Here is a 16,595-nt window from a genome sequence, read left to right as displayed (position 1 = left end):
TATTTTTTTGTGTTTGTTAAATGAGTCACATAGGTGCCACTTTGATGTCCATAAGAGCCTACACTGTTATCTCCAAAGCCTGTAACGATTTAGCCTGATGCGACTTCAAGAGTCAGATTCTCCGAGTGCTTTGTGTCAACACACATAGTTTCATGGGATTATCTGACCTGTGAACTGTTCTAAGGATGGAGACTGAGCCCTCACTGCAACCACTCCCCCTTGCCATAGCCACGCCCCTTCACCATAGCCATGCCCCTCATCATAGCCACACCCCTCTCCCGGTCTGCCTTATTTTAATACTGACAGCTGTGGCTGATTCTTTGCTAATTACAGGGGTTACTTAACCAGTTATTCCCGCTAACTCCTTGTGAGGCTTTAGTGTCTGATGAGAAGCAGCTGACGGTTTACTCTCCCTGCTTCTCTCACAGTGATTATTTACACTCCTGTGTGGCTTTGCTTGTGGTCCCCTTCCAGTTGTCAGCCCTGTATGTGTGCGATCCCATCCCCCTCTTGGATGGGTGTGTGTTCCGCATTCCCAGCACCATAACCTGCACCCACAATTCCTGCCGTTTGTCATTAAAACCTGTTTGCTCATCATCTGGATCCTTGTTTCCTGAGTGCTGCTGTTACAGCTGCATCTTGTAGCAAGTGGGGAAAAAAAGCTAGTATTGACTTTCATAAGCCTTCAGTGAAAAGCTAACCTACTACGCATGTTGTGTAAAATGAGCAACATGGCTGGAGAGTAATGGCCATCTCATCTGCTGCCTCAGCGCTTGGAAATGAGTGTGTAGATGGTTTATGGCATATTTGAACCTTTACTGGGTCTTCTGTCGGAACTGGGCACATGAAAAATGATGTGTACAGAATCATTTCAAGTGGAAACTCCAATAAAAACACTTAACATCATTCATGGAGGGCTTGTGGACTACAGTTGTTCCTTTCATTGTAGGAGCATATTAAATGCAATGCCCAGGATCCATGGCATGTTTCAGTTCCAGCAAAGTTACTAGTTAAAATAGATGTGCAAAGTGACTCTGTATGAACAATGTGATCAGTATCAATGTGGAATCTTGTATATGTCACAGTCCAGGAAATTACCCATCTACTGCTGATTCCTGTTCACTATTATAAAAAGGATGTAAATTTTTATTGTACCTTTTTCTTTGGTACTGACATGGATACAATGATTCCATGAACTGTACTGAGCTAGTTTTAGATTTCACTCACTTGTGCTCTCAATGAAATTGGAGGAATCTACAGTTATTAGATGATAGACAGACAGAAAGAAAACAGACCAACACACAAACAGATAATTGCATGGAAAAATACCTTCACATGCCCAGGAGTCCTGAAGAAGGTCCTGGAACGAAAATCCACAATCCTGCTGCCCTAGTTATGCCCACCTCATTCCCCACTCAGTTTTTCCACTGTAGTGGCACTTTTACAACCTGGAGCAGCATACCGATCCCTGGCCGTGGATTTGGCCTGACGTGGATTTACAGATCTCCAGGACAGCCAGGTGACTGCGGCCTAAGCTTGGAATGCTAGGATCCTTCCAGCAAGCGTGCTGGCTTCCAGGATCCCAGCCTGGCCAACATTTCTGTGGAACATTTTAGTCACCAAAAAACCATTATAGTGTCAACAGCCAATGTAGATGTGCTACAGTGTATACAGTATATATGGAAACTAAGAGACTGTTCCCCAGAAGAAGATATCCGGCAGTTAACAGCATTAAAATACTGCTCTGATGGAGTACAAATTAAAATTTTAAATTACTACATTGAATACATTTGAATAGTTTTCAGAAGTATATGGAAAACCAGAATCCTAAAGCACATCCTTGTTGACAGAGTAGTCATATCATCAAGGGGCGCCTAAGTATGGCCCTTAAGCCCAGCTTCTCCAGGGCTGTCAGATAAATGCCTGATTCTGTATTCTGACCCCAAGCTTTGCTCTCACCTGTGTATATGTGTGTGTCTCCTTGGTGAGAAATATGATATATACAAAGACTGAAATTCAATGGTACTTGCTCCGTGTAGAATGACAATAAAGGAATTGTAGTCTAGTGAAATTCTAGTCAAACACAAGGCTAAAGTAACAATAACATGGGTGGCTTAAGAACAAGAAGACGAATGTCAACCGTTACCTAAGGATTTCTGTAACACAGTAAATTGATACTTATGCATACAGCATACATCAATTTTTAAGATACACTACAGGCCAGAAGTTTGGGCCCACCCTTGCATTTAAAAAAAATAAATAAATAACAATGCACTCCTTTGTCAAACTTTTATTATGGGAAATTATTAAGGCAAGGCAAAACAAGTTTATTTATTTAGCACAATTCAGACACAAGGCACTTCAAAGTGCTTTACAAAGCCCGAAGAGAACATTTAAATAAAAGAGAATTACCTTAAAGACATTAGACATTAGAAAAGACAGAAATACTTCATAGAAATGTATCCGACTGGTTTTCAATATTTTATAGATTATAGTAACATATTATTTTGCCACAAAGGCTGAAACTATTCCTTTTGAAGAAGACATATCAGGTCTGTCTTTAATACATTGACATTCACTTTGTGTTGGAATTCTTTCTACTAGTGTCAGAACTTGGTTTACTCTTTGCCTCTCTTGATTGTATCTTTATAAATTAAAAGATATCCACCTGTCTGCTTTGTCCCAGGTCCCCGGTCAGTTTCTGAGAGGTGTAATACCCTGTCTGCTCTTAGTTTCAATCTTCTGTTGTACTGTATCACAGTTGATAAGTAATTTTTTTTAATAAATATTTATTTTTATGCTTGTAATGGCTAGAAAGGTGCAGTTAACAATTAAACAGAGAGGCTTAAATCTAAATTTTGAGTGAAGAAGGGTTCTGTCATCGACAAATATCCAGTAAGTAAAATGTTTCTATGCATGGAGTGACAGAGAAAAAGGTTGATAGGAAGCAACAGTGACTGGAAACAATCTGGGGCAAGGAAAGTGACATCAAAGGCTGAAGATCAACACTTAGTTGTGACTTGTAAAAGAAATTGGAAGATGATTATAATGTTCTGAGGGCTGTGATTAATGTGAACAGAGGGAAACCGGACAGTCGAGGGAAGACTGAGAGCAGCTGGACTGTATGGTCGAGTTGCTGTCAGAAAACCTTTACTTTGTGGTGTTAACAAGAAAAAAAGAATATTATAGGCTAAACAACGCAAACACTTCAGGACTGGGAGCAGGTCTCGTGGATGGATAAAAGTAAATTTCAGTCATGTGGGGGTGCATGTCAGGCAGTGGATGGGGGCAAGCACGGAATGTGTTGTTCCTACAGTGAAACATGGAGGTGGATCGGTGACAGTATGGGGGTGTTTTAGGGGAGGAAGATCTGGAGACTTAGTTCCAATTAAATGGATCATGAAATTGAAAATTATCACTGAAGTCTTCAACATCACATAATTCGTATTGGTTTAATTATCACTGGACAAAATTTCATAATTCTGGATAATGATGAATAAGTATTCTACAAAATTGTGCCAATATTATATCCAGTCCAAAGAAAAGCAAAATGTTTGAGAATTATGTCTTAGCCTCCACAGTCTCCAGATCTTTCTCCCATTGAGCTGGCATGGGATGAGGTGGACCGGCAAGTTTCCAGCAAATGAGACAGAACTGTTTGCATGTGTGAAAAGGAGCTGGTAGGGTTTGGACACAAGTAGTGTTCATTTGGGCAAGAATATAGTATTTAGTTTTAATCTTAGTCACTTCCTGAAAATTGCAGTTGGATTTAGGTCATGTTTTAGTCTTTTGTTTTTGTTTTGTTTTAGTTAAAAATTAGTTACTGGAACTCAGATTTATTTTTCTAATTTTAGTCACCTTTTTAGTCATAATTTTCTCAGACAGGTTAATGACGCTGAAATGAATTTTGCTGAAGGATATTTCTCCTGGCTAAATTCTCTTCAGAAGCAAGAACACCTTATGACTGTTAGTCATCTAGGCTGGAAATGTTACTGACTTACCGTACTTCTTTCATCCATCCATCCATTAATTTCCGCTTATCTGAGGTTGGGTCGAGGGGGCAGCAGTCTTAGCAGGGAAACCCAGACTTCCCTCTCCTTGGTCACTTCCTCCAGCTCCTCTGGGGGAATCCCGAGGCGTTCCCAGGCCAGCCGAGAGACATAGTCCCTCCAGTGTGTCCTGGGTCTTCCCCAAGGCCTTCTCCCAGTGGGACATGCCCGGAACACCTCATCAGGGAGGCGTCCAGGAGGCATCCTAAGCAGATGCCTGAGCCACCTCATCTGGCTCCTCTCAATGCGGAGGGGCAGCGGCTCTACTCTGAGTCTCTCCCGAATGACCGAGCGCCTCACCCTATCTCTAAGGGAGAGCCCAGCCACCCTGTGGAGAAAACTCATTTCGGCCGCTTGCACTCGCGATCTCGTTCTTTCGGTCACTACCCACAGCTTGTGACCAAAGGTGAGGGTAGGAACATAGATCGACTGGTAAATCGAGAGCTTTGCCTTTTGGCTCAGCTCCTTCTTCACCATGACAGACTGATGCAGCGCCCGCATCACTGCTGACGCCGTACCGATCCGCCTGTCGATCTCCCGCTCCATCCTTCCATTTACATTTACATTTACATCATTTGGCAGAGGCCCTCAGCCAGAGCGACTTACATAAGTGCTTGAAGACTCCACAATGAATTTTTCCCGATGCTAGCTCAATAAAACCAAGGCTATGAATACCATCGATCTAATACTCTGTTGAAAAAGTGCTTTTTTTTTTTTTTTTTATGGAATGCCAGAAAGTATAATGCCAGAAGTGCTAATTCAGGTATTTCTGGAAAAGGTGTGTTTTAAGTCGTCTTTTGAAGACATTCAGTGACTCAGCTGTTCGGACATCTAGGGGGAGTTCATTCCACCAACCTGGTGCCAGAACAGAGAAGAGCCGGGAGGTGTGTCTTCCTTGTGCCTTGAGGGGTGGTGGAACCAGTCGAGCAGTGCTGGAAGATCGGAGAGATCGTGGTGCAGTGCGGGGTGTGATGAGGTCTTTTAGGTAGGATGGAGCCAGATCATTTTTGGCTTTGTATGCGAGCATCAGTGTTTTGAATCTGATGCAGGCAGCCAGTGTAGGGAGCGCAGCAAAGGAGTGGTGTGAGAGAACTTGGGAAGGTTGAAAACAAGTCGAGCAGCTGCATTCTGAATCAGTTGGAGGGGACGAATGACTCACTCGTGAACAAGACCCTGAGATACTTAAACTCCTTCACTTAGGTGTTGCCGGGTAAGGTATCCACGAAACAACAAGCAACTTTTTATGTGGGATCTTTTATTCAATGCAGGGTCTCCACTGAACCGGGACAATTTAACCTTCCCGTTTATTAAATAAAGAAAAGAAAATTACAATTTGCCCTCCGTAAAAAAAACTCAAATTTAAGACGACCCTTAAATCGGGCAAACCAGAAGTTTTATACACCCCTTATTCCCGTTCGAAAGTAGAAAATAATAAAAAGGAAAACATGAAAAAGATCCCCAGTACAATTACAGTAGTGGCAGTCCTGCGCCAAACCAAACAATTACATTATTCAGCTTATTCCATAATGAAATGTTATATATGCACTACACTGTTCATCCAAAACTTACCCCTTTTATCAGTCGTTTCTCTACACGTGGCTTCCTCACCACCCCTTTTCATCCAGCAACTACCACCTGCTGAGCTCACCAGGCCAGACCACCACCGCGTCCACGCTCAATCCTCCCTCATCCGACGTCCTCTTAAATCTGACGCTTCCAATTTCTCCTCGGCTACAATAAACCCCAGGGATTTCCCCAAATATCTCCCTAATAATTCAGATCAAAATAAGGATCCCTTATCTTCAGTAACCGCATGTCCACCACACCCAAACACGCTTACCCCTTCCCTTCACGCAGCGTGATGACCTCACTCCGCAGCGTCACTCCCTTAAAGGGACTACGTCCCTCCCTGTATTTCCACCCGGTTACATAGGGAAGGACCTCCTCCCTGACCCAGAGAGAGCACTCCACCCTTTTCTGGCTGAGGACCATGGTCTCGGATTTGGAGGTGCTGATTTTCATTCCAGCCACTTCACACTCGGCTGCGAACTGCTCCAGTGAGAGCCGAAGGTCACGGTCTGATGAGGTCAACAGAACCACATCATCTGCAAAAAGCAGAGACCTAATCCTGAGGTCACCAAACCTGACACCCTCAACACCTTGGCTGCACCTAGAAATTCTGTCCATAAAGGTTATGAACAGAATCGGTAATAAAGGGCAGCCCTGGCGGTGTCCAACCCTCACCGGGAACGAGTCCGACTTACTGCCGGCAATGCGGACCAAGCTCTGACACCGGTTGTACAGGCAACGAACAGCCCTTATAAGGCAGCCCAGCACCCCATTATCCCGGAGCACCCCCCACAGGACTCCCCGAGGGACGCGGTCGAATGCCTTCTCCAAGTCCACAAAGCACATGTAGAGTGGTTGGGCAAACTCCCACGCACCCTCCAGGACCCTGCCGAGAGTATAGAGCTGGTCCACTGTCAGGGCGAAAACCACACTGCTCCTCCTGAATCCGAGGTTCAACTATCCGACAGACCCTCCTCTCCAGCACCCCCGAATAGACCTTACCAGGGAGGCTGAGGAGTGTGATCCCCCTATAGTTGGAACACACCCTCCGGTCTCCCCTCTTAAAGATGGGGACCACCACCCCGGTCTGCCAATCCAGAGGCACCGCCCCCGATGTCCACGCGATGCCGCAGATGCGTGTCGACCAAGACAGCCCCGCAACATCCAGAGCCTTGAGGAACTCCGGGCGGATCTCATCCATCCCTGGGGCCTGACCACTGAGGAGCTTTTTAACCACCTCAGCGACCTCTGCCCCAGAGATAGGTGAGTCCACCCCAAAGTCCCCAGACTCTGCTTCCTCATTGGAAGGCGTGTCAGTGGGATTGAGGAGGTCTTCAAAGTATTCCTTCCACCGACCCACAACGTCCCGAGCTGAGGTCAGCAGTGCACCATCCCCATCATAAACAGTGTTGATGCTGTACCACTTTTGCCGCCCTGAGACGCCGGATGGTGGACCAGAATCTCCTTGAAGTCGTCTGGAAGTCATCCATGGCCTCGCCAAACTCCTCCCATACCTGAGTTTTTGCCTCAACGACCACCGAAGCCACGTTCTGCTTGGCCCGCCGGTACTGATCAGCTGCTTCCGGAGTCCCACAGGTTAAAAAGTAGGTAGGAGGTAGGAGTTGAAACTCCCCCTGACAGGGGATTCCGGCAGACGTTCCCAGCAGACCCGCACTATACGCTTGGGTCTACCAGGTCTGACCAGCTTACTCCCCCACCAGCGGAGCCAACCCACCACCAGGTGGTGATCGGTTGACAGCTCTGCCCCTCTCCTCACTCTAGTGTCCAATACATGCGGCCGCAAGTCTGATGACACGACCACAAAGTCAATCATCGAACTGCGGCCTAGGGTGACCTGGTGCCAAGTGTACATATAGACACCCTTATGCCTGAACATGGTGTTCATTATGGACAATCTGTGACAAGCACAGAAGTACAATAACAAAACACCACTCGGGTTCAGATCAGGGGAGGGGCGTTCCTCCCAATCACGCCCCTCGAGGTCTCACTGTCATTGCCCACGTGAGCATTGAAGTCCCCCAGCAGAACAAGAGAGTCCCCGGGAGGAGCGCTCTCCAACACCCCTTCCAAGGACTCCAAAAAGGGTGGGTATTCTGAACTGCCGTTTGGCGCATAAGCGCAAACAACAGTCAGGACCCGTCCCCCCACCCGAAGGCGAAGGGAGGCTACCCTCTCATCCACTGCGGTAAACCCCAATGTGCAGGCGCCCACCCAGGGGGCAATAAGTATGCCCACCCCAGCTCGACGCCTCTCCCCATGAGCAATTCCAGAGTGGAAGAGGGTCCAACCCCCCTCAAGGGGACTAGTTCCAGAGCCCAAACCGTGCGTCGAGGTGAGCCTGACTACATCTAGTCGAAACCTCACAGCCCCGCGGACCAGCTCAGGCTCCTTCCCCACCAGAGAGGTGACAATCCATGTCCCTAGAGCTAGCTTCTGCAGCCGAGTATCGGACCGCCAAGGTCCCCGCCTTCGACCACTGCCCAACTCACACTGCACCGACCCCTATGGCCCCTCCTACAGGTGGTGAGCCCATTGGAGGGGGGACCCACATGCCTTGTTCGGGCTGTGCCCGACCAGGCCCCATGGGTGCAGGCCTGGCCACTAGGCACTCGCCATCGAGCCCCACCCCCAGGCCTGGCTCCAGGTGGGGGGGGGGGCTCGGTGACCCGTGTCTGGGCAAGGGAAATCGTGGATCCAATATTTTGTTCATCATTAGAGGTCTTGTGAGCCGCACTTCGTCTGGTTCCTCACCCAGGACCTGTTTGCCTTGGGTGACCCTACCAGGGGCATAAAGCCCCGGGCAATCATTGGAACACGCAATGCCCTCCACCACGATAAGGTGTCAGCTTCAGCCGTACTTCTTTCATGTATTAAAATTAATGCCTAAAGTTTGTCAGAAAAAGTACAATACAATCATATTTCCTTCACAGGTCATATTTATTTTCTGCATACATCAAAAACACATACCTTTCCGTGTTATTTTTGTTATTATGGCATTAAAACACCCATCAAATGTAACTGTTTGGCCATATTACACTGTGATCATTTTTGTTATTATGCCATCTAAACACCTATCAAACACCCAGTTAATCATGTGCAAAACTTCTTTAAATATGCATGTCTTCACAACTTACAATGACCCTTCTTCAAAAACACAAAGTATATAATACAGTAAAATTTCTGAAATGACAAAAAAGGGACATTAGTGTGGCATTTAGGGCAAAGCATTAATCTTATGTGTCTTTCCTTCTGTTTACTACATACAGGTTACTTATCCTGGTTTCGTTTCAGAAGCCCACTTCTCTCAAAGATTACCCTAGGACCGCTCTAGGTATCTGACGTGCGTCTGTGACACATCTGCAACTCCGTCGTGTCACGTTATAATCAGTTCTCAGATAGCGATCGTGTGCCGATTTGCCTCAGATCTGGGGGTTTTGTCTGCAATATACCCAAAACTGTCACCAAGCATAAAATTGTGGCTAAAATCGTGAAACGTGATCTTAACGTTAGTCATACTAACTTACTGCAGACATGCACCAAGTGGGACAAACAAATCATCCATTAAGAAAGTTGCATAGAGACAGTAAGAACTGGTATGTGCGCTTGCAGATTTAAGCATGTAAGTGATTGATTAAAAAGGATAACAACCAATGCTTTGAGCTACTGTGATCTAGGTTGTCTGCCCAAACAGAGCCAGCAATTTAGTCTAATCTTTACTTTACAGAGATTTCGCAATTTTCATTGTCAACCATTTTTGTGCTGTGAATCTTTGACGCTGTGATAAAGACAAGGGCTGTTTATTTTGATGAAACTCATAATTAGGCACTCACATTCATTGCATTGTACTTATAATGTATATTGTTACATTGTACTTCAAAACCAGTCAGTTGCATTAGTTTTTTTCTTGTAATACAGGTGAAAATGCAGTGTATCGTTTATTAAAAAAAATCAGAGAATGGGCCCACGCTGGCCTGTACTGTATATTTCCAAAAATATTTTCTTTTTTTATCACATTCAAATAACAGGGGGTGGCATGGTGGGGCTATTGTGTCACACCTCTAGGACCAGGGTTCGAGTCTCTGCCAGGGTTCCATGTGTGTGGACTTTGTATGCTCTTCCCAAGTCATCATGGGGTTTCCTCTGGATACTCCAGTTCCCCCCCCCCCCACCCCAGTTCAAAAACAGGCTGAGGTTAATCGGAGTTACCAAATTGCACATAGGTGTGCTTGTGTGAGTGAATTGTGTGTGAGTGTGCCCTGCAGGGGCGCCGTAAGGGGGAGGAAAGCTAGGGTGACAGGGGCCCTAAAAAATTAGGAAAATAACTGGATTGGTTTGGACTGGGGGGCCTAATATGATATGCTTTCATGGGGCCCAAAATCTCTAGCAACGCCCCTGGTGCCCTGTGATGGGTTGGAACTCCTTCCTGAGCTGTTCCAGACCCCCTAAGACCCTGAATAGAACAAGCAGTTACAGAAAATGGATGGATGGAGTTTCAGTGTATTGAGATAAAATTAAAAAGTCACAGAGAACTAAATGTCAATGTTAAATCGGTAGAGTGAGTGAATAAGTTAAGGGTTTAGATACTTTTGCAAAGAAGTGCATTGTTAGCTGTAGGCTTTTGATATTGAAACATCTGAGCAATTTCCAAAAGAAATTGAAATATGCATGTTTACATGTCATAACCAGCTTACAGAATGAGCAGTGGAGCACCCTGTCAGTGTTTATGCAAACAATGACCCAGCCTCCTTCTGTTGATTTCTTAGTCTCCCTGTAGAACTTATAGGTGCACTGGCGTTTGTCCTGCATCTGTGCACTGTTGACATTTGCAGTTTTACATGAGGCCCTGGGGTAGCTAAGGGCTAATGAAGGCCATCTTTTAAGGGAACCTTTCCTTGGATTGCAAATGGTTGTCTGTGTAAATAAAAGAAATCTAGTCAGTCCAAAAGGAAGAGGAAGTTAAACAATACATGACTGGGTGAGTCTCTAGGGTTTGGGAGGAGACTGTGCCCAAGATGAGCTGGTAGGCAGTGATGGCAGCGCAAGCATGACAGAAACAGGCAGTGACAGGGCATGTACATCTCACCAGGAGCAGGTTCTATGGCACTGTTAAATGTCTATTTTCATTTAGGATGGTCTTAAATACATTGGCCGTTGCCACAATGAATAAGAGTACATCAAGTAGAGTTTTCAAATGACCCAAAGGTTCACTTTGGAAGTTATTTCCTGAGCTTTAATTCCACGACACTGAGGAATGGACGTGAAAGGCGAAGTCACGGAATCCACTTAGATCCATGACCAAAGTGCTCAGTGAACGGCTCCATGGCTTTGCAGAGTCCAAGCACTGTGGGAAAATGTCCCCTAAGACCTTCCAGTGTCTTTCTTGCACCCCCTCCTCCCAGAATCACTTGAACAGAGTAAAATCCCTTTTCCAATGAAAGACAGCATAGGTCCTCTGTTTCTAGTTAAGGATTTATCCATTCCTTAAAGAAGGATTTAACAGTAATCAATGCTGTATTTATTAAAGTTTTTGTTTCAAAGTCCCTACTCAGAGCAGGTCATGTCCACTGTGTTACCTTTTCTTCGCCTGTATAACCTTCATTTCAATTATTCAGGCAATTAGTAAATATATAGCCCAATTATATATTAAGAAAACATTTGAAGAATGAATATTTAATGCATTATATTTAATATTTATATAAAGGTTTTTTTTTTTTTAAATCTAATGTATTTATACCTCTCAATTGAAACTAATCAAAATGAGTAAACAATAATGATGAAAAGTGAATTCTACAGAATTGTTTTTGTGTTGATATAAATAAATTTAATTATTATAACAATAATAATAATAGTGTCAGCAGGATCCATGTGTAGAGTCCTGATTGTTTATTGGGTGATACATGGTATAGATGAGTAGAAATGAGGAAACAGGGAGGACACAGACACTGGTGGCAGCAAAGGCAACACGGAGAACCACAGACACAACATTAGCTACGCTATGTTTTATTTAAAGGTGCCTTTCGGGACCAAAACAAAAACATAATAAGCTTTCAAGGAGATGCTTTCAAAGTGAATATGCCAGACGAAAACACCAAGATTTGTACTGTGTGTGTACTTGCTCAGAAAAAAAAAAACAAAAACAAAGAAATGCTTTGTTAATTTGCATATTCTAACGTTAAACTGTTCTCCAAAAAGTTACTAATATCTAATTGCATGGCTAGATGAGCACTACTTTGGTTCCAAAACCTCTCCTGCAATTAATCAGCTCATTTTTACTTCATACTTCAAAAAAAAAAGGATGGCCTCAATTTTCTCGTCATGCCCCTTTTATACTTTCATACGCTGCTCTTGCTTATGCCACAGTAAGACAGCAGGACTGAAATTGAATAGTTCTTTCTGGGAAAGAATTGTAGTCCTGAAAGGAACGGCATATTATTAAATCAGCCCGATAACCTGCCTGGAATGAGCAGTATCAGTAAAGCTTCCATAACCATGAATCAGCAGTTTTGCTTCCATATTATATCCATCCTTGTGTGTATCTTTAGCCTTGATAATAGAATCTAGTTAGAGTTTTAGGCTTTGCAAGATGAGTTGTGGCACCACTAAATGTTCATTTGTCTGCAGGTCAGCTGGGGCCAGACTGTGCCCTTCCCATCAGCAGTGAGGGTGCTGATAACTGGTTTGGGGGGGGGTAATGATAAATGTGGCCCTCCATTGTAAAGATGCCTGTTCCCTGGCGGCTTCGGCTGGGTGCTACAGCTGTCAGTGTGCCTCAGTGCGGTATTGGTGGCCATGTCTGCTGGGGGGGGGGGGGTGGCTGGCGTCAACCAGCAAACAGGATCGTGATGAAGGGGGGGTCACGCCATTTAATCTCTTCACACTGCGTTTCACAGTGCAGCTCCAAATGCACCTCAGACTCACCCGTCTTGTCAAACCCATCTCCAGTCCTGGCCCTTCCTGTATCATGTCATCCCATTTGTCTTAAATTCATCTTTTTAAAGTTAAGGTACCACTACAACAAGGCTACTTTTTGCCACTTATTGATGGTAGTAAATAATTGAAAAATACGGTGTTATAACATGTTTATTAATGTATATGTATTATTTACATAGTGTCTGATTATAAACCATTCAAAAAAAACTTTATAAAGATAGATTTATTGTAAAGTGGTACCATAGTTTCTTTGCAGAACATCTGCATCTAGATCTTGTTGTTTCCAGCTACTGTAGTTTTGCTGATAAATGATTAGGAATAGCAGTGAGGGCAGTGCGTGCCTCAGTGGGTTGAAATGCTGTGATCAGATACCTGTAGTACAAATCTCAGGGTCAGCAGAGAAACTTCATTGCTGGGCTCCTGAGCCACACCTGCTCCAGGATCTGTCCGTCGCTGCCTTTAAAAAAAAAGGAAAGTAGGTTGCTTTAGGTAAAAGTCTCTGCTAAGCAAATAAATGGAACTTTTTGCAGACTAATAAAAACTGGAACAAACAACGGAGAAGCATATGGGTACGACAGGAAAAAAAAATAACAGTATTATTTTCTGGGAGTTTGGATGAAAAGTCGCTCCTCATGTTAATAAATCATTTTTTAATGCACTCACTTGTGCATGCTATTAGTAAATATCCTCAAATTTCAATCGATGGTCTGAAATATGACCACAACAGAAAAAAAGTAAATATATTTTACGACCTTTGTGTATGATCTTTTAAAGAGGTTAGCACAAAGCGTGTAACCTCTTTTTCACATTTAATGGCAAGGTCTTGTTATCTGGAAAAGAGTGGTGATATTTTTCAGTTATATCATATATCAAATGTTTCCCACCGTGACTTCATAGCTACAGTTAAAAAAAATCTTGCAAGTGTTAGTTTAGCCTGTGTAAAATGCAAGGGAATTCTCTACTGAGGGAGTTTCTATGGAGTGAAGCTTTTGTGCATTGACCAGAATCCAGTCCTACTTCATTACCTTTGGTGATTTAAATGCCTTTTTTGTTTCTGTATGTTTAATTCCCCACATTCTGCAGGTGTCCTCCACTGTATGGATCCTCTTACAGGTCAAAGACATGGAGTTAAGTTAATTGGGGTCTCTAAAGTACGCATAGTGTATGACTGTGTTTATGAGTGCCATCGAATCACCTTAACCATCTACTGGATGAACAGTTCTGTGTTACAGAAAGAGTGACGTCTTCAGTGACAGAAAGTCTGGGTTTCTATTATCATTACAGATGAATGTGTTTACTCCAAAATTACTGTTAGATTCAGTATTAAGACAAAAATAAATATAAAAATGCAGATGTACATAGTTATGTTACTGAATACACAATCACAATGTCAAAGGTCTATTTCCCAAGAGAGAAAAATTTAAATAAAATTAATAACATACAATCTACCAAAATATTTTGATAGCATTTATAAATCTTAAGTCTTAACCAGAACACATGTAGATTACTGATGTGGAATTTGATTGGCTACCGAACTTGTAATGCAGCTGTGATATAGAAGTACAAAGAAGCCTGCAGAGTAGAATAGCATGTATTATACTTTTTTTTCCCCACAATCATTAATGTGGGGATCAAATATAGGTGTACAGGGCTGTAAGTGAAAATGGTCAGTGGTTATTTGTTGTGCTTGTGCTGAATTCTAAACCTTTGTTAAAGTACATGAGTGCAGAGTAAGGGCCACATCTACATGGCTGTGCATTGTGACGACTAGAATTGATAACTGTAAACTGAGGCCAGAACAAAGCAGCTTTATGGTGTAATTCTGAATAGTTCTCAGGCCAAGGCTGGCTGTGTGTTCCAAACCGTCAGTGATATAATCTCTTTAATGCTTCCTCATGCTTTTGATGTGTGTTCAGTTTCACACCAGGGCAGTGTTTATAAATGGGACCGGTGAAAGGTTAATGGACGTTTAAGGTCTTAAAGTCTACACTCTAAACTATGTTCGCTGCAGGATTGAATAAATGTCATAAAAAGGGAAGTGAAAACGAAAATTAAGGATTAGGACGCTCCGCAGAGCATTATTAATGCCTGGGTACTATGTGCTCCGTGGAAGTCATAACTGGAGTGAGCAGTAAGGCTACTAAACAGCTGATCAGGCTATTTGTATGGACAACTTGCACATCCTGCACATTTCTATTTTTTTCTTAATTATTTTATTTACTTTGTTTTTTAATACTTATTACCTTACTAAAGGGAGTTCTAAAGGGACCCCATTTCATTGCCTTCATCTACTACTGTTTGCTGTACTGTTATGCATTTTATAAACAAACTTTAATAATTTGTTGTGTGACACATTGATTTGATTTGATTTGATTTGATTTGATTTGATTCGATCAGGGATTTCTTTGGGGCCAGGGCGGGGCATCCAATTTCTGCCTGGGGAGGGAGCAGGGGAACATACCAGACAGCCACAATATTACTCACCAAGGTTTAACTTGTGTTTGAAACCATAGGCTGGTGACTCACATGCTGCAGCAGCAAGACGACAGGAGGCGGGATCAAGCTGAACGACCCAAACTGAGAATATGCCAGAGGAATGTTCCAGTATGCCACAACATCTTTATCTGGGCAACAGGGAGACATAACTGTTAAGCAGTATGGCACACTCCACCTGGAAGAGATTTCTGCTCCTACTGCAGAAGCCTTTGGATGGAGTCCAAGGCAAAACCAGCAAAATATAAAAGCTCTTTTATAAGCTCTATCTCCCAGATTGCCGTGACATCACGGGATCATGGGTAATTGAGACGGTATTAGTGCAGGACTTAACTGCTGCTCATCTCATGTCAGGGTCTTAACCAGATTCTTAACACACTGGGTCAATCTACGTTACTAGAAGTAGCAAACAACTTAAAATGTATGAAATATCCCTCTACCTACCTATCCATCTATCCATCCATGTACTTGTTCATCCATCCATCCATCCAAGTCTGTTATCCCAGGAACCATGAAACAAAAGACAGAGTACAGCATTCCACCAAATGGCTCCTGTAAATAAGAACCATAAAGAAATTTCAAATAACAAATGCTAAATAACAAGCTGACATGAAGGTTTTTGTAAAATGTTCTTGCCCTCAGGCTTTTAACCATGAATTCAGACAGTTGCATCCAGTCGTGCCTGGGGCTCGGATACCCCACAGGTCCTAGGGGACATGAGAATACTGCCACCAGGACACACATCGCAATGTGAATAGAACTCATAAGATGCCACTGTGTCTATGCATGTACTGACCACCCATCCTCTCTGCCTTTCTTCCCACATGTCCAGGTGGTGCCTTTGGAGTCCCATGGAGGGGAAACATCGTGGATGTGACTTACAAACTGTAACATCGCGGGTACAGCCTTCAGTCTGCCACCCTACACAGGTCAGCATAGTGAACTGACTCATTGAGAGACTTTGGCTTTGACCTTGTTTACACTGTGCTTTCAGTAAGCAGGGCCACCCTTCCTTATTCGGCAGTGTTAGCTGGGGGGGGTGGGGTTGACCAGCCACTTGACTTTGGACCCTCCCAGATATTTTTTCTCTCTACTTGGAAGTTTTTGGTTCCCCTCCTCCATTGTCTTTCTTTCTTTATTCTCTTTCCCTGTTTTTGTATTATTCTCTATAAATGATGTAGGAACACACCCATGTAAGCGCCTTGGGGTAACTCTGTCGTGAAAGGCGCTATATAAAAATATACTTAATTAATTTAATTTTTTGGAGATAAAAAGGATATTTAATAATATTCCAATAATAAGTGTTATTGTTTGTTGTGATTTATGTTTGTTTATATTTGTCAGCATATGAATGTATAGATGTTCACACAGAATTTCAGAAGTTAACCACAAATTAAATAATTTGTGAGACGTGATATGTCCACCCATCCATCCTTGACTGGTACTGCATCTGGGATGAGTTGTAATGGGGGATTTGCAGCATGAAAGTGCCGGCAATAGATCTGCAGCTTGTGAATGTTTCCAGGGCCTTGT

This window comes from Paramormyrops kingsleyae, chromosome 25, assembly GCF_048594095.1.
Source record: "Paramormyrops kingsleyae isolate MSU_618 chromosome 25, PKINGS_0.4, whole genome shotgun sequence".
Classification (NCBI taxonomy): domain Eukaryota; kingdom Metazoa; phylum Chordata; class Actinopteri; order Osteoglossiformes; family Mormyridae; genus Paramormyrops; species Paramormyrops kingsleyae.
The sequence above is the reverse complement of the archived record's forward strand: the minus strand, read 5'-3'. Positions refer to the sequence as shown.